Source organism: Parasteatoda tepidariorum, chromosome 3 (genome assembly GCF_982258835.1).
Source record: "Parasteatoda tepidariorum strain Cologne lab strain chromosome 3, Ptep-v5.0, whole genome shotgun sequence".
Classification (NCBI taxonomy): Eukaryota; Metazoa; Arthropoda; class Arachnida; order Araneae; family Theridiidae; genus Parasteatoda; species Parasteatoda tepidariorum.
The window spans coordinates 42636552-42651311 of record NC_141757.1 but is presented as its reverse complement, the minus strand read 5'-3'; the positions used below and the strand labels follow the sequence as shown (position 1 = coordinate 42651311).

At 27.0% G+C, this 14760-nt stretch overlaps 1 long non-coding RNA gene across 2 annotated transcripts; it reads right to left on the bottom strand.

Moving 5' to 3' along the window:
- Positions 1-1822: 1822 nt before the first annotated feature.
- On the bottom strand, positions 1823-11517 carry LOC139425155 (uncharacterized). 2 transcript variants are annotated; one of them, XR_011636412.2, is made up of 5 exons: positions 10838-11151; positions 10741-10758; positions 6286-7328; positions 6132-6149; positions 1823-3146 (listed from the first exon to the last, which is right to left on the bottom strand). It is a non-coding gene; the product is annotated as an uncharacterized LOC139425155 (long non-coding RNA). The 2 variants fall into 2 exon arrangements; XR_011636413.2 differs by lacking the exons at positions 1823-3146; positions 6132-6149; positions 6286-7328 and adding an exon at positions 7338-8315 and having other exon boundaries at positions 10838-11517.
- Between the last annotated feature and the right edge of the window lie 3243 nt (positions 11518-14760).

Genomic DNA, 14760 nt, shown 5'->3' with positions numbered 1-14760 from the left:
TGAAAAATGAATCAGCAATAAGTTTATTTATTTTACGAAATATATATATATTTTTGCTAAAATAATTTATCAATTTAAATTATGTATATAATATTTTGCTTGTTTTTAAAGAATAATAAAGTTTAATCAAGCAATAAAATATAATTCGTAAGATATTTTATTTACCTTTATAAATTTCTGAAAATATCAATAAAGAACGGATTATAAATAAATAATATTCATGTACAAAGAGAGAGGGCAAGTAATATACAACAAAAAGGAACACCAAAGTATTAGATTAAATAATGAAATCAATGTCGTTACATTTATTCAGATTTTTTCTTTCGTGTTTCATGCAAAGAAACTTTTTCTAGAAAGAAATATATACGACAAAGTACACAAAGGTTTGAGCTGTTAAGTAAATTACATTGTTAAAAGGGATAAGTCTTAATGAAAGAATAATCTGTCTTTTTTTTCTTATGTAAAATCAGCAAATTTTAGAAATAAGGTAATGAGCATGAAATTGCATAACTTGTCTTGCTTAGACTTTAATATTTTAAACAAAATCAAAATTTCTTTTAAAAAGCTTGTAAAATACGAAAAAAAAAGTAATTTTTTTAATATTATGTTTAATATTATGGAATAGTTTCTTTGTTACTCAATTTATTTTGAACCACGTTATTACCATTTTCAGTGCAATGAAACTTTTCTTGTAAAACCAAAAAGAGTTTAAGTACATTATAAAGATAAAAATCTTCATGATAACGAATAAATTTAACTTGATATTTACCGTTTCCAACATCTGTAAAAAATTTAACTTGTTAAAAAAAATTCCATAACAAAAACATACAATAATGTGTGCATATTACACTATTTGCTAACTTGAAATATAAATTAGAGCTAAATAATAAAAATACTTCTAAAATTGTTAAAAATGCCTATTTGCAAATCTGAAAATCTTACGATAGAGCTAATAGCTGATCACGAATTATAAGTTTCTCACAATAAACTGAACATGTAAAACAAATTATATATAGGGTATAACACTAAATATAGATAATTCCTTATTGATTTTCGCTTTCAAGTGATAAAATTTTTTAATATTATGCAGATATACCTTAACTATTTATAGCAATAATTATTTTTATTCTTTTCGAAAACTAAAAAGAATTGAGAAAATCTGTTCTAAAACCAGACAACCACTAAGAGAAGACCAAAATTAATTTTAAACATTACTTTTAATTCAAAACAGGGGTACTAAAAATTTCCAGTTCTATGTTGTTAATCTATGACCTTTACCATGATAAATAAATGGTCAACTTAACACAGAATTAATATACATTTTACAGGGAAATAGTATACATTGTTTTAAGATTAAATATTTTTTTTATTTTATACAAAGCATATTAATATTTTCGTCAAAGATTAAAAACTATAATATTTATTAAATAAAAAGTACTAATTATATTATTATGAAATTATAATTATTGAAAAATACATTCGATGGAAAAAAAGACATCCTTTAAGTTTTTTTAAAGTTGTAAAGTTTTGCTCCTTAAGTATTCTTTTCATTTCAGTTTATATTAATTTGGTTGCTTTGGTTTAGAATATGTTATATAGATTTTTTCATTTTACCACTATGTCTCGAATATAAAATAATTGACCTTAAGATATTTATGCAACAAACACAATTTAGCTAAAAGAAAAATTTTAAGACTTACTTCCAATAAAGTCTAAAATGTTAAATAACAAAATTAATAGATGTAAAATGACATATTATTATTAAAAAATACAGTAAGTAATATAAATAACAATGTATGTCTATCTGCGCGTGTATGGGAAATATGTATAAACATAACATAATTATCGAAATTCAGTTCAACTCATGATATTTCATTGTTTAAAGGAGCATTATTACTAAAATTAAATTTAAAATAAAGCAGCGGTAAAATATTTTTCTTCATTTATTCAACTTGGATTTTCATTCCAAACTTCTATTAGAAAGAATTTCACTATAATATGTGTGATTATTTGCTCCCAAATAGCAATTAATTGTAAGTGAAACTTTTGTAAAGTTATATCTGGCAACGGTGAGTAAAATCAGTTAATTCAAGAAAACGGCTTTTGACGTCCTTCTAAGAAATGGGATTTTTGTTTGTTCGAAACAACTTTTTTATTAGCAGCGATCAGGCATACACTGTAGGTTGTAGTTTTTACAAAAAAATAGTTTAAAGCAATTTTTTTTTCAAAGGAAATGATTATGGCAAATTTTGCACTAAATTTAAGACGTTTATTTTTTGCATTTTTTGTACAACTGGATAATATACTAAGTAGAAATCAAATCCCATTGTCTTACTAAGTAAATTGGAAAGTAATTTCGTTTTTTCTTTATCTGCAGCAGAGGCCTCAACCAGTTAATTCATCAATTAAGTCGTTCTCCCTTTATAAATTTTTTATTAATAACAGTTTTTTTTTTAAATTTTTGATTCACGTAATAGTTTTCATTTTAACTATCAAATATCAATTGTCGAGGCCAAACGTTCAGCAATATTTAGTTTCGAAAACACAGAAATATCATCGAAGATGGAGAGAAAACAAGCCAATGAGCACAGAGAAGATATTAAGACAGAACGCCTGTGCCAAAAATAGGTCAAGAAGAGAGATATATTGCTAAGCCAAAACAATGCAACCACTCATACAAGTCACCAAAAAGTTTAATTATTTTAGAGGGATGTAAAATGCATCATCCAATACAATTTTTTAACCCGGCACTTTCATATTAATACTTGTTCTGGTTTTGGCTTATTTTTAGAAGGCAAAACCTTTACAGTAAATGAGATTGTCAAAAATACCATGGTAAGTTTTTTTTTACCAACTAGAATAGATGTTTATAATAATAGAAGCATACCACTACTAGAATTGTGGCATAGTCCTTATTAAATTAGAAATCACATCAATCGATAAAGTTACATAAAATATTATAAAATCTTCGTCTTTTTTCTAAACTCTTTCCTGAACAATACCGCACTTTCCGGAACAGTACCGGATCATAGACTGAAACTATAATTTAACATACTATAATTACAAAACTCTTCACTCTAAATATAACAATAAAATGTGTAGTTAATAGAACATAATGTTTAAATAGTTACTTGTCACTTGATCAACTATAAATAGAACAAAATTTATAGAATAAATTACGTGAGCTACTATAAATAGTGTTAGAAAAGTGCGTAGCGTAAATTTGAATAAATTATATTTCTTAAATGATAAGTATCGCTAAATACATCGTCTTATTATTTAGATATATTATTTGTCATTGGATTGATTATGTATTTTTATGTAACTTTTAGAGCTTACTTAAATTTTTTAGTTTAGGTTTGGATATCAGAACTATTCTTGGATATTATTTTTCAAATTTTGTGAATCAAAATTTTGTTCTGGAGAAAGCAATTAATGATATTAAATTATTATTTCCCTTAATTTTATTTAAAATTGCAAAATAAGATCATTATAAATTAATTAATAATAAATCAGTGCAACTTTGAATTAAAATCTTAGTCAGACAACATGTCCTACCTACCAGACCTGGCTAGTATGACAACCACTAAATAATAAAATAGCCATGTAACAGAGAACAAAACGCGTTTATATATCTTCTTCGATTTCACATTGTCAAATTAATGAAACAAAATCATAAAAATTTATCCAGTACTGTACCATGTTTCAATGACTAAATAATTATTGTGATAGATAGCTTTACACCTTTCTAAGCCATTTTTTTTTTCAATAACGTAATGTTGTTCCAAAATTGAAGAATTTTACCAAATTTGTAGTTCTGGTATAACCAAAACTACGTATTTTGAACAAATATAAGTGATGTATTATGAAATATTAATCATGATAAATACAAATTAAATATTAAAATTAATAACTATTTTCTTATATTTTAGATTTCAGCATGTTATATAAATATTAAAACTTATTTGTTTGAAACACAAACCCGTAAAACATTTTACAAGTTTGTTTGTATTGCAGTAATATGCACTGAAAAAATTATTTTAAAACTACAGTACTATATGGCAATGATGTTTGAGAGAGATCTTAATTCTGGGTAATGAAACCAAATATTTATACCATTCATATGTTAATTTTTTCATTCATATGGCAACGGCTAACCGGACATTATAGATTTTAAAATTATAGCTCTTATTGCCACACGGCTTAGTAAAAATAATCAAACAAATGATGGTTTTTATGCCAGGCTCTAAGGTATCCTGATAAAATTACTGCATTTGCTAATTTTATCACGTATTATAAAACTATATTTTATTATTAATTTTACCGAAATTCTTACAAAAGCGCTTCGGTAAGAATTACCGAGTTGAGTTTTTTTGGCTTCTCTTAGATCCAGAAACACTGTAAAGTTCACTATATAGTCGTTTTGAACACAAATTTTTTCGTAGAGTCATATTGAAATAATTTGGTTTGATATATATATATATATATATATATATATATATATATATCAAACCAAAGTTGCTTTCATGCTAAGTTGCATTTTCGGAAGACGACTAATATCAGCAAAATCAAGTGTGGTGGGCGTGGTATAGCAGTACCTGTTATCTCCATAAAAGGTATATTATTTCTGAAAAATTCAATGTGGTAGTGGTATTGCAATGATTAAGTGCAAAATATTAGCAAGATGTCATGTGATTTCTTGGAATCGTGTACAAGCAGTTAGATGAATGAAAGCAGGATAAAATATCTCCACTGTGGTCGCAGTAATCCAGTAATCGGAGTGTCAAAAAGTGTCACCTCGAGATTAAAAAAGCTTGCCAATGGGGGAAATGCTCAACGATGGCATGTTGTTATTCGTTGCAGGACAACCGCACCTCCAGAGGAATAATTTGCATCCCCAGTAGAGAAAAGGAACAGAAATGTCATTCGCAGGCAGATAGCCGCAGAACTTGCCACAACTACTTGTACACATGGTTTTGCCGAAACCATCTCACAATGATAAAACCAAGTTGGTTTTCATGCATGGAAATCTGCTCAATGCCCTTCACTTTAACCACACCATCGTCGAGAAAGAATACGCTGGAGTTAGGAACGTATTGGTTGGGATAACCAGAGAGAGACTATCCGAAGAAGCATAATTCTCTATGACAAGTGATTGTGACTACTAGTTAGTGTGGAGAGAAAGGCGAACACGTTGTGCACAACAATAGGTTCCTGAACGTAATCAGTATGGCCCAGGAGTGCCGAAATGAGCACGCATCATGCACAATAGCTGATCACCGCTTCACATTGTTGAGCGTGGTAAAATTATATCGCAGTGGTATTGCAGAGAGATAATTCTGGATCATGCTTGTCTATTTAGGGTTGTGGTAGGTCCAAACTTTCCATTTATGGACGACAATGTGTGACTACACAGGTGGTTTAAGATATCGGGCACACCAGAAAGTAAACATATTGTCCGTATGCAATAGCCTGTGTACTCCTGGGACCTAAATATTATAGAGCTAGGAAGCTCTTAGTAGACGTGTTTCACAAACAAATGCCCTTGCCAAACTGTGCCTGAGCTAAAAACGATTTTAGAGATGAATGGATCATAATCCCCCAAAGACTTTTTGATAGTATAGTAGACAGCATAAATAAGTACATTAGTACTTGAATTATTCATAATCTTACTTAGGTGCTCATTTCTGTTTCATTCTAGCAATAAGACCCATTTTTTATGTCTGTTTGGAAATCGTCCAATGAGCATCTTTTTTATTTTATTTTTATTATTTTTCGATAAGTCTATCTTTGAAATATTTTGGATAATAATAAATACATATCACCTCTACTGAATATGTTCTTAGTTTTTTAGTTATTAGTTTTTATTCAATCAAGGTCCTTTATTAATCATTCCGAAAAACGCAACTTCCTTAGCAATTGTGAAATAGTGCATATATGAAAATGAAAGATTTCATAAGTAACTTCAATCTAATTTAACTCTTTTTTTATAAATCTTTATTATTTGTTTAAATTCAAACCGAAATGGAAATAAAATAAGCAAAATATATCAAAAATGTATTATTAGAAAAAATTAAAACTGGAAATTCCAAAGTTTTTAGATTATGAAGTTTTTAAATTATATAACTTACATGTAGGAAGGTAATCAACTATAAAAAAAATTCAATAAAATATTATTAGCTGGAATCATCAAAATAAAAATTTTTAAAGCTTATTCTAATTAAATTTTATGAAGCTTATCAGATTTTATTCTAATTAATGTTTTACTATACCAGCAATACTTACACATATTGAATGCTAAAAAATAATTAGAATTGCTTTTAGAAATAAATAAAATTTAAATTTGGATAAATGTATTTAATAGAAAACAATGAGTGCTCTAATCTTGAATGTCTAATTTTTAATGTGTTATTTAATTTTACATTTTGCTATTTTGCCTTCGATTTTTTAAACATACATTAATGTTTTAAAATGTCACTTTCAAATTAGTTAATAATTTTTTCTGAGTTTTAATTTTATTTTGGTGCATTTTTGCACCCTTCATAAAATGTTAACAGATTGATCGCTTCTAAGGTGTATGATTTCTATTAACATAATTTAATCTTATAATCGATGTATTTTTTCGCTATTATAACTATATGGTTTTAAGCTACCAATTTAAATAAATGTCAATTTCAGTATCACGATTCAAAAAATACTTAAATTGAAGCATGCATTTAACGAAACAATGATACTTTATCATATCAATTGTTTTATTTCAGAAGTGAATAATATTATTTTAATTTTGAATACACGTGTAATATCCATCTGTTACATTTAGGCTCTGACTTTGGATAATGGAACATATGTTAAAAAATAAATACAACTTATAATACGGCATAGAATTGCACAGTTATTTATAAATGCATTTTTCAGAATAGACGTTTTTATATGACACATTGAAGGTTTATTCAGCAATTAAAGGGAATAATTTAAGAGTTGATTATTATTCGAGTAGACTATTAAGAGTTGATAAGAATAAAGTATATGCGTTTTAAATTTTCCGTTTCGTTAAAAAAACATTCACATTTAAATTTCAAATGAAAAAAAAATGTTTAAATATTAAAAATTTATTTGTTCATATTTTTCTAATATATGAAGTAATTGACGAGTTAACCGTTTTATGATGTTTCATATATTATTCATTAAATGTACAATATTGATCATGTTATAATCATTTAATATAAAATATAATTTCATTTTATCAACTATTTTAATGGTGATAATTCTGAGTATTTCAGTTATATACTGTATAAAAATAAAATAAAACAACATACGATTTGGCAGAGCTGAAATAACAGAGTTAGTAGAGGAAATTAATTTTTGTAAATTTTTCAAGAAAAAACATAATGCATATTTAAGCCTAACACAATACAAACTAATAAAATAAATTGTAATTGCTAAAATATATATATTTAGAACAATAAAAAAGAAACTGTATTTTTTGGCCATTTTCTTCAAATAATTTCTTATTATAAAAATATAAATTCGTAAAATGAGTAATTAATTATATCTTATATTTTTAGAAGGATTTGAAGAAGTGTTAAATTCCTTTAGAACAATACAGACTTCGCTGAGTATCACGTTATCAGAAATTATTATCATTCACCTAGATTTACCAAGTATGCTTAGCAATTTTTTTTTTGAATTTTTGAATGATTATTTTTAGTTATTCCAGTTTTTTAAATTTCAGATCACTTAGTTTTATAAAGTACGAAACTAGAATTTATTTCTCATCAAACTGACTCATCGCTCAAATACTCTACAACAGAATACCTACAATGTCTTATACCAGCTTCGGAAAATAATTTTATCTCCAAAAATATATATCAGAATTCATTTATAATTCAAACACGTTTCAATGCTATTTTGTTTGGCAATATAACATCCTGATAATACATGAAAAAAACTTTCTTTAGAATACTTTACTTACTTTACTTTACTTTAGGATATTCTTTAATTCGGTATTAAATTCCACAGATAATGCAATAATAATTGCAATGGAAAATTTATAATAAATATTAAATATAGTGTTGTTTTAATGCTGGGTAAAAATTTGTCGTCATAATCCAAAGGTTCAACTTCGGTTTTTCATCGAAACGCTTCTTGGGAAAGAATAAATAACTGTACTTATGCATCATCCTCAAACTTTCCATCGCTAACTTAGGAATAAAAGACCTTGAATTTTGATTATTTGCACTTGCTATTAAAAGCAAACCTTAAAATGTATATTCTCACATTAATACAAAATACCTAAGATTTCATTATATCACGGTCTGTAAAAAAAATTTTAAAAAATGTCAAAATAGTTCAAATAAATTAGAGTGAAATTTGAAAACTCCAAATATCATTAATCATTTATCATTATTGATGTATCTATAATCAATTTTGAGCAAAATGTAGTAGCATAGTGGTAAATGTATATTCTCAAATAGGGAGAGAGTCATATGTGAGAGAGATTTTCCTTCACAGCCGCAGCATTCGATCTAAGGACGTCCTGGTTCGTAAATGAATGCATAACCAACGCAGCTGTCAGTTTAGACATCTCCAGTCCAGAGAAAGTTAGGAAGCTTTATATAGTGACCGCAACAATGACACATCATGACATACTAATTTACAACTACAATGGTACAAGAACTCGAACTTTGGAGAACACATTTTCCAACAGCTTAATTAGGAGATAGGTAATTTTAATTTCATTTTTTTTTACTGTTTTGATTTATCTTAAAAATTTTAAGAAACTGGAGTGTATGTAATGACGCATTGATGCGAGGGCTGCTTTATAAAGTTTTCCAACTCTCTTTGGTCTAGAGCAGGGATGGACAAACTACGGGCCGTGGGCCGCCAACTGTGGCCCGCCGGAAGGTTTATCAAACCCGTGGACAGAATTTTAAATTGCCGATCCGTGGCGAATATAAACAATATACATTATACATCCATTTTCTTGTCTACTTTGTTTAAAGCCATTTTTGTTCTTTCTTTTTTAACATACTGATGACCTCTTTACTTTCTCTATTTTTGTTCTACAAGACATAGATTGATGGAAATAGTTAACACAGACAGCTTCAATTGGTAAAATGTGAAAGCAGAAGTTCTTTATAGAATAGCCGTAGATTGGCCCCAACTAGTGTTTGTCTTTCTTGAGGAGCTGACATATGGAATCTAATATAGGTGAATTGTACTTCATATGAGGCAGACTAAGCATTTTTAAGTTCCAACGAGCGGATTTTTCTACCCGCTCGAGTTCTAACATTATTTACTAAGTATGGAAAGATTGCACACATACAACGTCATTGTAAATAATGGTGAAAATATTAAATGTATAAAATGGCCATCTAGGTATGCCCATCCATCAAAAGTTTGCCTATCATTTGTTGGTCTAGGGTGTACAACAATGGTGGGTAGAACATCCTACTATGACCCCCGGAAATCTTTAGTTTGAATTTTGCAGTGAGTTAAAGAATGTCTCTCTCGCACATTTTCCCTCTAAGTCACAAAATGCAAAATCTCTATGCATTTTGCTCCAAAATTAGTATATGCTGCAAATGAGGTTTTCGCTTTTAACTGTTGTTTATTTGTTTTTGACACATTTTTGCTCAATTTAGAGAAACCTTTCTTACAGTATGGTTATACCAAAATAAATTAATATTATTTTTCTTTACTTCGATATATTTCATTTCAATGATTTTCCTTATTTTTATAAAATATCGTAACGTAAATAAAATTTTCTCTTATAATCTTGAAAATATATTTCAGTATATTGTCGGACAGATTCTATTCTGGAACTTAAAATGCTTGTTGAATGCAGAGAATGAATATGGTTCAAAATGCGTATTTAAGATGTTGATCATAGCTATATAACAAAATGGACATGATTCCGTTATTCAAATTTCCCCATTAAAAATTGTTCTTTTCCTTAGAGAATAAACTAATAGATCCAAATAAATTCGAAATGTGATATCATTTATGAAAATATTTCAAAAGTTAAAAATGATATGAGAAATTTGTAAAAAATCCAAAACTTTATTACTTATTAAATTTTTTGAAAACTTGTTTGTTTGAAAAAGTTTATTATTTTGATATTAAATTTTCATTGTACGAATTTAGATTTTCTTAAAAACATTTATCATTTAGAGTTTTGAATGGAAAGAGATCAAATAAATAGATACATCTGTAGTATACCCATTCACCTCATAATTTTGTCACACACGGACTGTGCTTAGTGTTTAAAATTTTACTAAATTCCTCGTTTAGTTTTGAAATTAGGATTGAATATTTAAAAGGCGCCATTTTTTAAAGCACGCATTTTGAGCTGTTTCCAAAATAAAAGCTACACAGATGTATAAATATTTTGAACTTTTTGATGTTATTTTCTTACACCAATAAATTTTCTTCTGAATTCCTCGTAAATTAGTTTCAATTGTAAATTAATTTCATTAATTTTTTTCCTTGCACATTAATTTCATTACAAGTTAGTTTTTTCTTGATGAAAAATGTATTAATTTCAATTTTTTTGATAAATATCATGAACTTCTTCATTTTTTATTCTTATGCCAATAAACTTTCTTCTAAATTACTTGCAAATTAATATCAGCATCACTAATTATGTTACACACAGTATAATTAATTATATATGTGTAATGTATAGATCTTAATATTTTTATTCTTAAGAAAAAATAATAAAAGAATCTATGAACTTACGAGCAGCTGATGATCCAACTGTAACATTAAAAAATTTTTAGAGTCGCATCGAATAATAGCAATTTGGAATTATCAATGAATTATTACAATATATTACCAACACTGCATATGAAGATTGCGACGAAAAGACGGAACGACATTTTACTTCAGAATTTTCTTTAAAATCAAAATTAATCAAAATTTCAATACAGGAACGACAAATCTGCTTTTCACCGTGGCGAATTAAAGACTGGAACTTTTACTGGTTGCATTTTTTATGACAGTAATTCTGCTTAGTTTTTTAGAAATAGTACATAATTTGATGCACGTCATAGTCAATAAATTAAAAATCTAATGAAAAGGGAAATAAAGCAAGCAATAAAAGATTTTATATAAATATAAATGAAAACATTATCTAATACAACTAGGAAAATAAATTAAGTACATTTTTTGGACAAAGAGAAATGAAAAATATAATTTAAATACCTTCCTGAAAAGCTTTCTTCTTCGTTTATTTCGCTACAACGAAGCTGTGTAAATAAATTTTTATCTGAATGATTGCCTTTTGTGCTTAAATTACGAAATCCGTATGTGAAATAAATAACTGTAATAACAAATGTATACATGTATGTAAAAATAAATAATATTTTATTATGAGATGGTAAATATACATGATATCAAAAATTTATTACTTCTACAGAAGTTAAATTAAAACGGAAATGAATGGCAATGATAATATAAATAAAAATGAGTATTCTTTTTTTATATATTGATCTTTCATACACACAAAATTATAAGTTTCCCAAGTCTGCTTTTTATTTGCAATTTATGGGCTTTCACGAATTACAATCCTAAAAAGGCAATGTTTAATTTCAATAGATTTTTTTTCTGTTTTGAAAGCCCTTTTTTTAGACATTTGCATCGAACTAATGTTCTTTTTATTCAATATTATTATGAATTTTTTTAATATATTTCGAAAATTTAATCAAATTTTTTCTATTTTCATTCTGTTTTAAACAGAATATAGTATTATAGAGTGAATGTAAAATCTTCAGTCCTTACATTTATTTCGCGCATAAAAATTTATTTGTTAAAATCTCATTCATAAGTCAATCATCAATAATTTTCAGAGTTGTTCTTCTTTTTCTGCATGTTAGTGAAGTGCTTACAAAATCTTGTTCTTGTAGACCAACATAAATTGGTATTGCAACCCATGAGAATGATTCCAGCAGTAAGTGAAAGTGGTATAAGTGTATATCTTAAGAAATATATACGATGAAGACCTTTATTATAATTTGTTCTGAGTGTAATTTGACTTTCTTTCCCTTTTATAAATTAATAAGTTTCGATATAACGTTTTATGCGAAAAAAGGAATGAAGTCAGAGTTTGAAAGCTGTATTCAAAAACAAATATTTATTCATTATCACTCATTCATTCACATTCTCATAAGTCATTCATCAATAATTTTCAGATTTTTTCTTTTTTTTAATAGTGTCTAGTAATTAAGATTTCATTTAATGAAGAGCATTTTACATGTTCGTTGCTATAACTAACTCATTCCAAAATAATGGTTCATAGATATGGCATATTATGCCTTAAGTTAAGAAAATATCATGGTAGTGATGTACTTATAAAATGTTGATTGTTTTTGTGAATTTGCTGTACCTAAATTGGTATTGCATAGCTTGAGAATGATTCCAACTGTAAGTGAACGTGGAATAAGTGTATATACTAGGTAATATATGATGAAGAATTTCTTTATAATTTGTGCTGTGTGCAATTTCACTTTTCTTCTCTTTTATTAATTAATAAGTTTCGTAATAACATTTCATGTGAAGAAATAACTTGTACTATTGTTTACATTTTTTGTTTATTTTCAAAGCATGGAAATCAAACTCTTAAAGCTGTATTCAAAAATACATGTTCGCTTCAGAATGAGAAAAATTACAGGCAAACTTCTAAAGTTCTGTAGACTTTTTATGGCTCTATGGGAACACCAAAATCATCGGTAATTTTTCTGAAGCTGATTGGTAATGATTTTAGTAAAATTATCAATAAAATAATGTAGATTTATTAATATGTGCTACAGTATATCTAACTACTTTATTATATGTAACTACCATATAATTTGATTTCATTAACCTGAATTATGTTTTTCTGCCCGAATAATTATACCATATTCTGGAACAGTATTGCTACCATTACTATGCTGTACATGATAATGGTACCGTATTGTACCGTTACCGTAGCGTACAGTAATTTTATGGACTTTTTTTCACCGTTCACTTTTAGAACCTTAAGACAGAAAATAGTTCGTTTCAAAAAATGTGAGCATACAAAAAATTAAATAAGTGCAAAAACAAATAGCACTAAAAATATTTAATGTTCTTAAAATTTATTTAACAAAAATGTTTGAATCATGTTTTGACTATTAATTCCCGTAATCAGAACAAGATTCTATAAATATAAGTTTTTTTTAAAAAAATACTATCATTATTATTCTCAGCCTTATCTAAGTTTAGAAACTCAAATATGCATAATAGAAATTTCAAAATGCAACTTTGCGGTACTATTCTGATTTATTCATTTATTGCTGAAATTAAATTAAACTTAAGTTATTATTTCAACTGTCAATTTTAACTTTTGCTTATTCAAACTTCATTAAAGGTGACTTTAAAGCAATATTGAGATGTTCATTTAATCTAAAATGCTTTTAAACTAAAAAGTGCGTTTTTAAACTCATGTTTTGCAGTTGTGGCATTGCTAATATAAGAAGTCCGCTTAAAAAATTTTCTGTCGTTGCAACTCTGATTAGATAGTGCCAAATCAAACAACACTAATTGCTGTATGCATTTTAGTGACTTGCTAAGATTATAAAACTACTTATTGTCTACTTTTCATTTAACCCACTGATATGGCTTGCTATATTGATGAAGTAACTGCTTTTTTATGTTCATTTAATTGTTTTTTTTTTCTTTAGAAAAAAGGAAATATTCTACCTCTTCGATTGAAGAAATATTCTGATCTAACAAATTCATCAGCAAACTATTTTTTTATTGTATTAGCGCGAAGTAAATTCTCCTTTGAGAATATCACGTTCATTCATAAACTGTAAATAGACAACTTCAAAATGGAAATCAAATAATTTTTACTACCTTTTCATACTCTGAAGAAAAAAGCATGGTTTAAACAACCAGAATATTGTAAATTTTATCATGTTTCTGGCTCTATAAGAACACCAAAATGCTCGGTGATATTTTTTGAGATGATATTAAGAGCTTTGGTAATGATTTTAGCAAAATAATCAATAAAATATGGTTATATAATGCGTGATAAAATTCGGTAAATGTCGCAACATTTCGTAATTTTATCATGATATCTTAAAACATTGGAAAAAAAAAACACTTATTAGGTTAAAAAATTTTTCCGGTTTTGTATTTATTACAGTATGTGTGGTTGTAAGTCTTATAACTTTGAAGACCAGAATTATTTCCAATCAACCGTTACCATATGAATGGAAAAATAACATTCTTTAACTGAGAAGTTATTGGAAATTTTTATATTATTCTTGTCAGAAAAATTTTATCAGCCAAGAAACTATATTTTTTTTACTGTTTTAGAGCACTGCTATTGAAATTGAGCGTCATTAGTTGTTCTTAAGAGCCTTCTTTACATGTAGTTCTGATGCAATCAGAAAACTATTTTACTAACTTACGTAACTGATACACTGAAGCAAGTGGGCATGCTTATCTAGTGCGTCATATTTAAATGTAAAGCTATGTTTTGACATAAATGGTTTGCTTTCTTTCTTTGTATATTCTTTATATTCCAGTCTGTGCTTTATTTAATGTAAAAAAATGCGTATTATAATGTTCTGATCATTAATTTTGACTATACATGGTCTGGTCACAAACGGTATTCAAATGAATGCCAAATCTAAATAAGTTTTGAGTTTACGTGTAAAATAACGTAACGTAAGTAAATAAACATCAAATACCTGTTTAATGGTTATTATTTACGTTTAATTTATTCTCTTAAAA